Consider the following 13,957-nt stretch of genomic DNA (forward strand, 5'->3'; position numbering starts at 1 on the left):
TTCTCCTGTGTCTTCTATCACCTGTATATGAAACTTGTAGAAACTTGAAGGCATCTTGGTAACATTTTGGACTGATGAAACCATCTGTGCCCCTTTGCTGATTTGTGAAAAGTAGGGCATATGTTCTATAAGAACCACAGGCTAGATACTGTCACCCCAAAAGAAAACTCTGTATGCAAGCACAATGCTCCCCTTTCTATGCTAAAGCGAGTCATGGCATGCCTGGTGACAGGAGAACAGAAAGCAGTGTGTTGTCTCTGGTTGCGTCTTTCCTATTTCCCCAAATGCAGGAACTATAAAAAGCATTCTGGGTCTAAAAATAGACCCCATATGTGCTGTAATAAACTGGTCTGAGTAGGCCTTTAAGGAGGAAAATAAAGCTCCATAGGTTGATAATGAATGATTTAGGCAGTAGAGCTCTACATACAATCCTGCAGTGTATATTTGACAGCTAGCTTGTTTGATCAATGTAGAAAGCAAAACTAAACATCTCATCCACTATGTCTGCTTTGGGGATGATGAGGTACAGTTAAACTTTTTGAAGACATAATGTAGTCTTTATGCAGTGAAATTTGGTGATGGCAGTTAAAATAGCCATTTGCCATCCTTATCTATGCCATGGTGGCAGGTTGGCTTCAGAACCCTCAGTCCACTAATTGGTAAAAATTCATGTCTAATGTAGAAACTGAATATTCTGTAGTCTTGAGTGTTCCTGATCAAAATAAGTTTAAATGTGAACAGTCATATTTTCGTAATTGGTCACTGAGAATGGGCCATGTTTGTGATGTTGCAAGCTTAATTTTGCTTTGAGTCTTTAGGCCAAGAAGATCAGAAGGTCACTGCTACCTTCCATAGCAGAGGGAGCATGAACAGGTTCTCGAAGGGCAAGTTTCCAGCACTCTAAAAATCCTCCTGATAATGTATTTTGTATACACACATGTATATGTAATGCTATATATACGTGTGTACGTATATATATATATATACACACACACATATATATATACACACACACACACACACACCACACACATATATATATGTGCAAATATCTAGACCACTGTCATGATCAGATAGTCTCTGGTGGATTCTCATTAAAAACCAACTCAACGACAGTTATAAACCAATTGCCTTAGCTGCTGCCTGCCCATGAATTCCCCACCTTAACTCAAGCCTACATGAAAAAAGAAACAATTACATCCATTTAGACTTCAGCACCCAGGACCATCATTCTCTAGTGCATCTCTTTAGTGATGTGTAGAACTAAATTCAAAAATAAGAATCAATCGATTTTTCTGAAAATTACATGCTTTCTTCTGTATATCTTTTATTACCTTTTTATGAGTTATCCCTGACCATCACTGCATCTGCTTCCAGTCTAGACCTCACAGTACCATTCTGATTGTTGGTCCCCAGTCCTAGCAAGAATTGTATTGTCATGGCACCTCCCTGAGAACAGTCCACAGGTAAGATACCGCCTTCATTGTGGAAAAGTTGTATCTTTTGGAATAGAGACCAATTACATCAATTTTTAGAAAATTTGCTTAAATATAGATTAATGTTTTGCCTATTTATAAAATTTCTTATTTCTGTTATTTCCCTAACAGTATTTGAAACAGAAGGTTAGATGTCAATTTTTTTTAAAAAATCCACAATTAGCTGAGAGACTCTTGAGATTATGAATTAGATTTCATTTATCTTTGTATTTTCCACAGTGACTGGTACAGAATAGGAGACCAATGAATATCTGCTGAATGACTACAAGCCTTGTAATCTGTAGCCTGTGTGACATTATTATTATTTTTTAGCCCTGTTGGAATAGCTTGATTCTCTACAACCATGCTTATATTCAAAGTGTGGGGTCATTACCTGAAAGCTTGATAGAATACAAAATCTCATGACCTACCACTGACCTACTACACTAAAATCTGCGTTCTAACATGTTTCCCACGTTTTTCATATGTCCTGTTGTTTTATTAGCACTGTCAGGTTTTATTGAGCTTTTGCCCTATGAATGTGTGTATTAGTTTTATGCTGATCTTTAATTGAAAAAGGGAGGATCTGTTTATATTTGTTGCCTATAGATATGAACAGACCTCCACTATTTTGTGCGTATTAATTATCCTTTGATAAGGTCATTATTATTTACCTTAATATGACCCCCCCCTTTTTTTTCTTGTTAGGGCCACACCCACATCATATGGAGGTTCCCAGGCTAGGGATTGAATCAGAGCTACAGCTGCTGGCCTACACCACAGCCACAGCAACGCCAGATCGGAGCCATGACTGTGACTTACACCATAGCTCACGGCAACACCAGATCCTTAACACACTGAGCGAGACCAGGGATTGAACCCACAACCTCATGGTTCCTAGTCAGATTTGTTTCCACTGTGCCACAATAGGAACTTCACCGCCCCCCACCGCCTTTTTTAACATAAAGCACAATGGTCTGTTCACTAGAATTGGTATTATTACTGTACAGCAAGTCATCTTAATGTATCATGCAGTTACATTTTTTCCCCCACCCTTTCTTCTGTTGCGACATGAGTATCTAGACATAGTTCTCAATGCTATTCAGCAGGATCTCCTTATAAATCTATTCTAGGTTGTGTCTGATAAGCCCAAGCTCCCGATCCCTCCCACTCCCTCCCCCTCCCATCAGGCAACCACAAGTCTCTTCTCCAAGTCCATGATTTTCTTTTCTGAGGAGATGTTCCTTTGTGCTGGATATTAGATTCCAGTTATAAGTGATATCATATGGTATTTGTCTTTGTCTTTCTGGCTCATTTCACTCAGTATGAGATTCTCTAGTTCCATCCATGTTGCTGCAAATGGCATTATGTCATCCTTTTTTATGGCTGAGTAGTATTCCATTGTGTATATATACCAAATCTTCCGAATCCAATCATCTGTCGATGGACATTTGGGTTGTTTCCATGTCCTGACTATTGTGAATAGGGCTGCAATGAACATGCGGGTGCATGTGTCTCTTTTAAGTAGAACTTTGTCCGGATAGATGCCCAAGAGTGGGATTGCAGGGTCATATGGAAGGTCTATGTATAGATTTCTAAGGTATCTCAAAACTGTTCTCCATAGTGGCTGTACCAGTTTACATTCCCACCAGCAGTGCAGGAGGGTTCCCTTTTCTCCACAGCCCCTCCAGCACTTGTTATTTGTGGATTTATTAATGATGGCCATTCTGACTGGTGTGAGGTGGTATCTCATGGTAGTTTTGATTTGCATTTCTCTTATAATCAGCGATGTTGAGCATTTTTTCATGTGTTTGTTGGCCATCTGTATATCTTCCTTGGAGAAATGTCTATTCAGGCCTTTTGCCCATTTTTCCATTGATTGATTGGTTTTTTTGCTGTTGAGTTGTATAAGTTGCTTGTATATTCTAGAGATTAAGTCCTTGTCAGTTGCATCATTTGAAACTATTTTCTCCCATTCTGTAAGTTGTCTTTTTGTTTTCTTTTTGGTTTCCTTTGCTGTGCAAAAGCTTTTCAGTTTGATGAGGTCCCATGGGTTTATTTTTGCTCTAATTTCTATTGCTTTGGGAGACTGACCTGAGAAAATATTCATGATGTTGATGTCAGAGAGTGTTTTGCCTATGTTTTCTTCTAGGAGTTTGATGGTGTCCTGTCATATATTTAAGTCTTTCAGCCATTTGGAGTTTATTTTGGTGCATGGTGTGAGGGTGTGTTCTAGTTTGATTGCTTTGCATGCAGCTGTCCAGGTTTCCCAGCAATGCTTGCTGAATAGACTTTCTTTTTCCCATTTTATGTTCTTGCCTCCCTTGTCAAAGATTAATTGACCATAGGTATCAGGGTTTATTTCCGGATTCTCTATTCTGTTCCATTGGTCTGTCTGTCTGTTTTGATACCAGTACCACACTGTTTTGATGACTGTGGCTTTGTAGTATTTCTTGAAGTCTGGGAGAGTTATGCCTCCTGCTTGGTTTTTGTTTCTCAGGATTGCTTTGGCGATTCTGGGTCTTTTGTGGTTCCATATAAAGTTTGGATTTTCCTGTCTTGTTTCAAATTCTCCTGAAGATCAATCAGTAATTCCAAAATAAATTGATTGGGTGGAATAGAAATTTAAATGGGCTCTGTGTGTGTGTGTGTGTGTGTGTGTGTGTGTATTTTTTTTTTTTCCCAGCATGGAAGACTGTGTTTGACCATTTCTCCAAATATATAACCTTATTGAAAGGACAAACAAAAATAACTAGTGCAGATAGTGTTTTGATTTCCATATCATTAGCCAGATTTTTATACTTGTGGTTAGTCTTAGAGTATGTATCATTGCCAAGTAAAATATATATTACTTGTTAATATAAAAAAAAACGAGTGACGAGTATTAGTATATTTTACGAGTATTAGTATATTTTAGTCAATTAAGTTGAAAGTCTATAAATAGGTATAGCAAATTGAATGGTGACCCCTCCAAAAGACACGGACCCTCAAAATGTAACCTTATTTGGAATAAGGGTCTTTTTATTTAGGACTGCACTCGCAGTATATAGATTCCCAGGCTAGGGTCCTAATCGGAGCTGTAGCTGCCAGCCTATGCCACAGCTCACTGCAATGCCAGATCTTTAACCCACCAAGTGAGGCCAGGGATTGAAACTGTATCCTCATGGATGCTAGTCAGATTAGTCTTGGCTGAGCCACAACAGGAACTCCATTTGCTGTTAGGATAAGGATTTCAAAATGGGATTATTTTAGATTAGGGTGGGCCCTAAATCCAATGACAAGTACTTCTGTAAAAGACAAAAAGAAGACAAAGAAAGGCTTGTGAAGAAGGAAGCAGAGATTGGAATGTTACCTGTAAAACCAAAGGATATCAGAATTTCCAGCAGTCACCAGAAGTTGGAAGATGCAAATCCTCATCTCCTAGATCCTTTGGAACCTAGTTAATGCCTTGGTTTTGGACTTTTGGCTTTCAGAACTGTGAGAAAATAGATTTCCATTGTTTCAAGGTCCTTAGCTTGTGGTAATTTGTTACAACTGCCCTAGGAAACTGGTATGATGAGCTAAATAAATCCATCATCTGGTGATGTATTGACTGAGTGAATGGCTTTGACTTTATAACTCCCACACCTGACATCGTAACACCCTCACCTTACTTCCGTAACATCTTCTGATCCTGTCTCTGCAAGTGAGAGGCACACATGTAGGCACAAGAGGCAAGACACATGCACATGGATAAACATTGAGAAGACAGTAGAAAGTGGACAAGTAGCAATGATACTGCCAAGAATGAGGAAATTGGCAGGAAAAGAGAAAAGCAAAGATTGTGAAGATGGCTTTTGAAATTGTAAGGACACAGGTTTAAAGAAACAAAGATCTGGGAGTTCCCATGGGTGGCTCAGCATTAACGAATCTGACTAGTATCCTTGAAGATGTGGCTTCCATCCCTGGCCCTGCTGAATGGGTTAAGAATCTGGTGTTGCCTCAAGCTGTGGTGTAGGTTGCAGACATAGCTATAGCTCTAATTCGACCCCTCTCCTGGGAATTTCCATATGCCAGGGTTTGGCCCTAAAAAAAAAAATGAAACGAACAAACAAACAGATCTAAAATAGCTGTGTTTATAAAGAGTCATGACCTTGGTTTATGATATTCTCAATATACACACAAAAAAATAGTAAATAGCCTTTACCCTTGAATTCCACAATCAGAGTTTAACCCAAGGGCTCTGAGGTAATTGAAATTAGGACATTTCGTTTTGTTATTATACCTGTATTGACCTCTGAGAGTGTGTGAGTGCATGTGTGACTGAGACATGGGTTGGGAAGCACATTCTTACCTTCTAGGTTGTCTGTTTCACAACCAAAGTGTGGATAGGGCAATAGTCATTGGTCTCCGTGGATGAATACCTGTGTGATTAGTTCTATGCAGGTTCCAATCCATTGCCAAAGCTGCCTGATCCAGCAGGGTGTGAAAATTATTGATATATTAGGTGTGTGAAAGAAATGGGTGGCTTTTAAATAGTTTGCTCCATCTGTGTCACTAATATGGGTATTTCCACTCTGTAGCCCCACAAATCTATATTCAAATTCAATGACAAACTTTTTAAAAAACATAACTCATCAAGTTTTAGTGCTGCTTAAGACAAGGACCCTGCCTGTGTAAGGCCATCAAGCACTAATATTGACTCTGCAGGACATTTTAAAGGCTGTTTATATCACAATAAAGGTGCTTTATTAGCCTCATCAATCAGGAGACTGCAAATTCCACCCTGGAATCAGCTCTGCCTGAACCCGTGGAACGGGGAAGGGTGAGAAATTATGGGATGCATTATCTTCAATCTCATTTGAAACTTCCTAATTGAAACAATGGACGAGTTTATTGCTTATAAAATAAATGAAGGAGGCACCACTAATGTAATAATGAGAGTTTAGGCTTCTGGTTGTTTTTCCCCTACTCGACAGAGAGTTGGTGGTCAGCCAGCAGAGTGATTCCTGGTTTCCATAGCTAGAGACACAATGCATCTGTCATTTGACCAAGACGAATGGACTGGCCATGCAGTAGGGCTGCACCCAGCTTATAGCACAGGCCTTGACTAGTAGTTCCTGTCATCTGTGTCTTGGCAAGTAATACTCTTTTTCCCTGGGTCAAGGAAATGCTGCCTCATAGCAGTTAACAGCTCAGTCTCAGGAGTCAGACAAGATTGGATTCAAATTCCACCTGACTTATTTGAACTTGATTTTTTTCCTCAACTGAAAAACAGGGGACCTATATCTTAGGGTTGTTGTGAGAAGTGGCATAGTTAATTCCCAGTGCATGGCAAGCACTCAGTAAATGCTTTCTATTTACATTGTTGGTTTTGACAGGTTATAACTTCTGGTTTGATATGAGAAGATGCAGTTGATGGTGATGTTTGTAAGATTAAGAATGCCAGTTTTAGTGTCAGAGTCAGATTTAAATCCTAACTCTGCCATTTATGACCTGTGAATTCTTGAAAAATAAACTTACTTTCTCTGGCTTTTAGCCCCCTAAACTGTAAATGATTATGAACATAATCATGCCACCCCCTCCAAGCTGTTGTAAAGACCAAATGAAAAATTGAATGCTTTCCATATTCTTGCAGTATCTTATGTACCATGAATATATCATTGAAAACACTTTATATGATTATTGAAAGCCCGGTAAAATTTTAGGAATAAATATCTATGTGTATGCGCAGAGAATTATGAATTTCATAGATTTTATACATTTACTTAACAAATATTTGTTGAGTACCTCCTACAGCTAGACAGTGGCGATACAGAGAACAAGACAGTAAAATCTCTGCTCATAGATCCTATAATTAAATGGGAAAGATAGACTCATACTCTTCTTATAAAATGTACTTGAAAGAGATACATGAAAACAGAGTTACTGGGTGATGGGAAGAGGTTATTGGTCAACACAGGCCCCTCTGAAATGATAGTTTGAACTAGGAAAGAGTAAGCCATGCCAATAGAGGAGGGTGGCCACATTTTAAGCAAAGGGAAATGCAATTGCAAAGGCTCTGAGACAGAAACTTGCCTGAGAAGGAAGATGAGGGTGTCTAGAGCATGGTGTACAAGGACGGATTGACAGAATATGAAGTCTAAGAGGCAGAGTCAAGATCATGAAAGAGCTTTTTAGATCATGTTGAGAGTTTGGATTTTATGCTAATTGCACTGAAAAGGCATCAGAAGATTTTTAAAGCTGGTGTGGATGATTATGAGTTCCCTTTATAAAGATAATTCTGGCAGTTGGGAAGACAGAGATGCTGGTAGCTTATACTAGGATTACAGAAATGTGTACTAGGACAGTTGCTGTAGAGAGAAGGGAAGGGAAATATATGGAATGTATTTGGGGAGTAGGAGTGCTGATGAATTTCACAAAGAAGGTTTTTGTTTTTGTTTTTAAGAAATCAAGGATGGCTTGAAAATAATTTGTTCTAGAAATGTGTGTCTTTTTTTTTTTTTTAAAGCAGTATTGGCCCCTCTCTTAATCAGCTTGAACTAAAGTAACCTCCATTCAGCCCCAGTATTTTATTCAAGGGAACGTTCTGGCTTATTCGGATCATATTTTGGCCCAGTCCAAAGCCTAACCTTCCTACTCTACCAGGGTTTTAAAGGGATAAGAGAAACTTATAACAGTGAAGAGAGTTGAGAATACTCTGAGAATAAAATTTCACGTAGAATATCATGTGTTGTATTTTACTGTGTGCTAGGCACTGCACTCTATATTCTTTTTAATTATATTATTTAGTTCACTCAACAGTGCTATTGAGTTAAATATAAACTCCATTAAAATACAATTTTGACTGTTTTAATCAAGGTTATCATGAACCCCTAGAATATTGCCTAACCAGGTGCTAAACATATGTGTTGAATTAATTAACTAGGTATGTATTACCACTCTCAATTTAAATGTGGAAACTGAGACTCACTCAGTTTAAGCCAACTGCTCCAATTCTCATAGGTTATACAACTGAGCAGAAATATGAATTCATTAAGTATTCCTCTGCACTTCCTGCAGTTGATTGGACAAAAAGGCAAATGCTAGTCTTTGAAATCTCCATTCTGAGGCTTCCTGTTATAAAAATGTCTGTGCCTCTTTCAAACCCAGAGATTTGGCTGTGTCAGGAAACTTCGGTTTAGTGATTTGAGAAATCATTTACGATCACGTTCTCATTCTCTTTTGCCAAGCCCTTCCCTGTACTGTATTTATAGCAATATGGAGGTGGCGGAGGAGATGCCATGAAAAAATAGGAAATAGGATGAAGGATGGGTTGGAGGTCCTCTTACCGAATAAGTCAAGAAAGTGTCAAAGGCTAAAATGTACTGGGAACTTATTCACTGAATCATACCAAGTCATTAATTACTAATTGATTATGTATTGATTACTAATTAATTCACTGAATCATACCAAGTCATTAATTCCTAATTGATTTTTGTTGTCGTCATTCTAGTTAAGGATAAATAAAAGCGCTAAACTATTGAAAAGATGTAAAGGAGAAAGCTTAGGGAAGAAAGGAGAGAGGATGAAAAAGGGACATTTATAGGAAAGCAAAATGAGACTACTACCTGAAGATTTTTTTTCTCTCAAAAATTTGGGAACTTTCCAGTCACGAGAGGTTCATGAGAAGTATTTTATATACTGGAAAATTATACTTTTCACTTTTTTTCAAGTCCTTTCAGTCCCTATTTCACAAAGGAACTATGAATAACTGTGTCTTATTACAAATAATCCATCAGATGTGGAGCAGTTGAAGTTGAAGGGGTGCAGAGTTGAAGGCAACCTGACATTTTGTGTTCTCTTCATCCTTTCCTTGGCATCCTTATTGCCAAGTGGTGCTGGTTGAGGCTTATCAGAGCTTTTAAGTGTCCTGTGAGGAATGATATGTGCTACTAGGTTTAGGATACTTGTCTTTCAGGATCTCAAAGGACATTTGTTCTGAGGCGTTGAGACTCTTTTCTTCATTGGGTAGCTATATTGGTACCTTGATGTTGAGCTCCAAAGATTAGAGCAGCGGTCGTTCAAAGGGTCCTTAGACTTGAAAATGTGGGGGCTACTACTATATCACTCAATCTGTTGACCTGTTTGTCATCGTTTATAGGGTGAGTGTATCATTGAGGATATTTTTGGTTTGAGTCACAGAAAACCTGAGTTAAACTGGCTCATGCAATGAGGGAGTTTATTGGTTTACATAAATGAAAAACAGTGGAAGGGCTAGCTACAAGTGTCAGTTGACCACCTTCTCTGTCTTGCCTTATTTGCTTCCCTCTTGGCTTTATTTTCAGATATGCTCTCTTTTCATGGTCATAAGCTGGATATAGCAGCTCTGGACCTTGATTTCTCTGGGCTTTAAATCACCTGGGAAGAACAGGCCTCTTTTTCCCGGAAGTCAATCAAAATCTCAAACTTCAGCACTGGCTCTGATTAGGTCACATCCCTGTCTCTGAACTAGTAACAGATACACTGTTTAGCTTAGCCCTGGGCAACCTCCATGGAGTCAGCAAATGGGTCTCAGCCAACCTTCACAGACAGAGATGAAAGCGTGTTTCCTTGCATGGATACATACGTAAAGTAAATGAAGCTTGAGTGACCAAAGAAGAGTAATGTTCATTAGAGCAAAATTATATATAAGAAGTAGAGGGACTTGAAAAGGAAAGGGAACCATGATAGAGAGGAGGAAAGAAGGGCTAAGGAAAACATCTCCATAGACATGATCTGTACTTAGATACATGTTTACAGTTTATAAGTAGATCTTTTTTTTTAATTACGTATGTGGAAGAACCTGAGACTGAATTTCATATAAAAAACTATACTTACTATAGTTTACTTTTAAAAATATTAACAAAATACTTTAAAAGAGGGACAGTGAGAATAAAAAATAAGAATAAATGGTTTTGAGTTTCATTATTACCAGGCCCTATTCAAATTGTATTTCTATCATACCCAATAATATATAGAAAATATAGAAGTATCTCTTGTCCCAGCTATGAAGCTTTATCTCCAAAATGGAAACATTTACAGTCCATGTTTTAATATTGAATAATTTTTTTTTCCAATCAGGCATTTGGTGATTGAGCTATGTTTGAAAGGTCAAATCAACTCCTTCATGAACTTTTGCTATCTACATTTGTACCTACACGCTTGAGATTTAGTTAACCTAAGCTTTCAATCCATATGCTGATAAACTTGGCATTTGTGCACTAAATCCACCCTACCAACTTTAAGACCCTTAATCAGCCAAATTACCTTCCAAGTTGATTGATTCCCTGGAACATCAACTAACAGTGTTGTAAATAAGGGAGAGAGGTAACAAGGCGGGGGGAGGTGGCAGTGGCAGATACGTGAAGTGAAGGGAAAGACAAAGTCACCTACATAGAGCAGCCTGTGATGGGCTAGAAAGTGTGGGTTTGGCCACAATTGTGTAGAACATTTGTCTCCTTAAAATGTTGTGTTTGAAACTACTGGGAGTGTTCCCTGATATGCTTGGGAAAGCTTGTCATCTTATGTTTGGACTTTGCAATAACAGACTATCAGACTGCTGTTTTTGGAGCTGGTATTCAGAATATAGTGAAAATTGAAAGTGAGATTGATAACCCAATCCTTCTAATCACCTTCCAGATGAACACGTAGAATCCAGAGTCGAGTGCGTTTCTTAAGGTGTTGCTTTTCACTAGGCTGACCTCCAGAAGGAGATGGCACATCCCTGCAGGGCTGGATGCATCTCCAAGGCCATTCAGGCAGAACAAGTAGTATTTCCATGGAAACCTTGCATATGCTCATGTGTGCATAGCCCCACCTGGCATTTGTCCTTCCAGTGACCAAGCCAAATGAGGCAATTTGTGCTCCGGCCACTGGAAGCAGGGCTTGCTTCATTAACACCACATCATGCTAGCGGGATTATAGAGAAAGGGGTGTTGGTTTCCTTTAGGGAATGTGATTTTCCACTGAGTCCTTGCCAAAGGTCACAGTGACAATGTTTTGAGACAAGCTGGGCCATACCCTTCATATAACTGCTGTGTGTTTTGTGGCCAGATTCTTTTTTGTAAACAAAATCTAATATAGCAAGGGCTTACTTACCTTGGAAGAGGGGGATGCTATTTACTCAAGGTAGGAAATTGGCAGTATATTATCAGAGGGTATTTTCTGAGCAAATATTTAATCAGGACCTCTCCTATTTGTCTTTTTTGGCCCGAGGATGTTCTGTGAAATGCAATGCAGTTCCACTCTTATGTTCATGATTTACTCAGAGCTTTGCCACAAGCTGTTGTGTATGCAAAAGAAAGTTCAGTATTTCTAATTATATTGTGTACCTAGTCTATTATCTGATATTCCTCTGAATTGCCAAATAAATTTTTATCAACATTTCCCATTGCCAAATATCAAGATCCTGTGAATTCATATTTTGTTAAGTTTTTCAAAGGATATCATGAGTGTAATATAAATATAGTCACATAATCTTACACAGTCTTGCCTTTCTATGCACATCAATGAACCTACCAAATCCGATCTAGTTGTGATTTTTATATTTTTCAGTAGCCTGAACATTTGTTTTTGACAAATACTCAGGAATGTTGTCACTTTGCTGAAATGTGTTTAGTTAACTCAGGTGACATATGAATGGCATTGAGCAAAAATATTAGTGACATGTAGTTTTAATGTTCTTTTTCTTTGCAGAGGTCACATGAAAGTGAGAATTAAAATGTTCCCTCTCCTTCTGCATTGTGTTCTTATTCTACTTCTTAATCTTAGTTGAAGAAATACATTGTCTGGATCTCTAAGTTTTGCTGCCGGACAGTGGAAGGAATGCCTCACACAATTATCATGATGGGGTGGACAGCACATATGGTGACGATGGTCACTTTGGTGCTATTGTTCCTGGGAATACTGAAGTCGTGTTCCAGTGTACATTCTGAATAGGTGGCAGCACAGTTCTTTCCCACTCTTGTCCATCACGTCGTGTAATGCAAACCACAGGGTAATTATGAGAATTTGTTTTGAGGGTTGGTGACATAAACAACTACAGTTAACCTCTCACCCATAAACACGTGGGAAGGTGTGTGATGCTCCCACCAAGCATAAAGGGAAATATCACTCTACCTGTTTCCAGGAACATCATTTAGTGGGAGAAAAGTCTTGACTTCGGGAGTCAGAAACTCCAGTGTCAGAATTTCACTACTACTTTCCAACTGTGGGAAATTGGTCAAGTTTGCGGACCTTCTTCATTGTTGTCTTGGGAGAAATAAGGAGATGTCTATAAAAAGAGGTATGACTGATCATTAGCTGTTGAATCAGTATGACTCTTTTTCCACTATACTATGATCTTGCTAGGGCAATAACTATATCTTTACCACTTCCATCTCCCAAACTTACTACGTTTCCTGAAACATAGAATACATTCCATAAATGGTCATCGAATGAAGGAGTGAATGCTAACATTTAACAACTGCAGACAGTCACACCAGAGATTGAAATTAAAAACAAACCAAGCCCATAACAATAGTCCAAAAGCCTAGATCACCTTATTTGGCCCAGTTGTGACAAAGAAGATACAACTAAGCTTGAGGAGCCCTTCTAACAGTTGACAATATAGCTTTGAAACTTCTGTCATAGATACTAAGCAATGTAATCTTTGATTATTAAAAATAGTGGTTTTAAGAAGTTCCCCTTGTGGCTCAGGAGTAACAAACCCAGCTAGTACCCATGAGGACGCTCAGTGGGTTAAGTATCAGGCATTGCTTTGGCTGTGGTGTAGGCCTGCAGTTACAGCTCCAATTCAACCCCTAGCCTGGGAACTTCCATATGCCACAGGTGTGGCCCTAAAAAGCAAAAGCAGAAAAAAAAAAAAAAAAGAAAGCGGTTTTAGAGGAAATGGTATGTCTCTTAAAATGACATTGACTCTTCTAATCAATAAAAAGCTGAAACATAGAAATGTCTTATTTTTCAGTATGTCTTATTTTACTACTATTTGCCTCATGAGCCAACATCTCCACAGGAAACATCTACAGACAGTGAAAAGAAAACATTTGCCTACTCAGCTTTTAGCCTTTCCAGAGACACTAATTCTCACTTTGATAGGAGGTATATTAAAAAGAACTTTCTTTCTCAACTTTCATTTTTAAATGTGAATATTTTTGTACTTGTGAATTCGCACGTTAGTAGACAAATCTTAGCAAATCCTGGAGATGCCTATTATATCATTTGAGTTATTCCCTGTAAATAAATCACAAAACTGAATCTAGACATCTGAGAAATTTACAGAAATCATTAATTAAAATCTAAAACAGCACTTTTCATTCTAACTAGATTTCTGTTTCACAGAATGCCTTAAATTTCCCAGACCAAGATTTAGAATCCAGACAGATCTCATGTGCAAGTAGTAAGATTTATGGACAGACTTTCCTCATGTCTCCAGGTAGATTCTTAACCCCTTAAGGGAAAGATCAAAATCCTATTTGTATGCA

At 38.4% G+C, this 13,957-nt stretch overlaps 1 protein-coding gene across 6 annotated transcripts in view; it reads left to right on the forward strand.

Moving 5' to 3' along the window:
- Positions 1-13,957, forward strand: part of LSAMP (limbic system-associated membrane protein) — a 628,666-nt gene that overhangs the window by 296,471 nt on the left and 318,238 nt on the right.

This window comes from Sus scrofa, chromosome 13 (assembly GCF_000003025.6).
Source record: "Sus scrofa isolate TJ Tabasco breed Duroc chromosome 13, Sscrofa11.1, whole genome shotgun sequence".
In the NCBI taxonomy this organism is placed as follows: Eukaryota; Metazoa; Chordata; class Mammalia; order Artiodactyla; family Suidae; genus Sus; species Sus scrofa.